This window comes from Sinocyclocheilus anshuiensis, unplaced genomic scaffold, assembly GCF_001515605.1.
Source record: "Sinocyclocheilus anshuiensis isolate Anshui unplaced genomic scaffold, SAMN03320099.WGS_v1.1 scaffold1232, whole genome shotgun sequence".
Lineage (NCBI taxonomy): Eukaryota > Metazoa > Chordata > Actinopteri > Cypriniformes > Cyprinidae > Sinocyclocheilus > Sinocyclocheilus anshuiensis.
Genome location: NW_015542394.1, coordinates 43562 through 44326, shown reverse-complemented (window position 1 = coordinate 44326; position 765 = coordinate 43562).

Sequence of the window (765 nt, the reverse complement as noted above, 5' to 3'; positions counted from 1 at the left end):
GGGTCCCACCTGGCTCCTCCTCCTGCTCCGGTTCCCTCCTGTCGTCTCCCTGGCTCCTCCCTCCATCGTCACCTCCCTGGACTCTGTTAGCCGTCCTCCTCCTGGAAGTCCTTCCTCCGCCGGAACCTCCACCTGTCGGGTCTGCCTGCCAGCCCTTTGCCTTCCCCTGTCACCATCTCACATCCACTGCTTTGTCCTCCTCCTAGTCCCCCTCCGCCCCTCCCTCTGTTTCTACGGTGCGAGGACGCACCTTCCGGGAGGGGAGAGTAATGTAACGCCCCTGTGGACTGTTTATTGTGGTTTCTTCTCCTTTTGTTGGTTTAGCCCGTACTAATCATTAGTTAATTACCCTCATTGTGCTCACCTGTCTGCCACTAATTATCCACCCATATATTAGTTCCTGTCTGTCTGATCTTTAGTTGTCGGTTATTGTGAATGTTACCCCGAGTGTGTGTGTCTCTCACCTTCCTGAATCTGCCTTGTTGTGTCTACATTAAAAGTATCATTGGAATCCTTGTCGTCCTAGTCGTCCTGCCTGCCTCCACACACCGTGACCATGACAAGGCGGCCCGTGAGAGAAAAAAGTTTGGCCTGCGCTAATTTCAAATAATGTGACATGAAAATTCAAATGCAGCATCAGAAAGCTACTTTAACTTACATCGTGTCTACACCGGACGCGAGTGAATCAGGGATGCTGTCTTGGATGCGGCGCGACACGACAAATCCCCGACAGTAAACTGCTGACTCGTTCTATTTATAACGTAC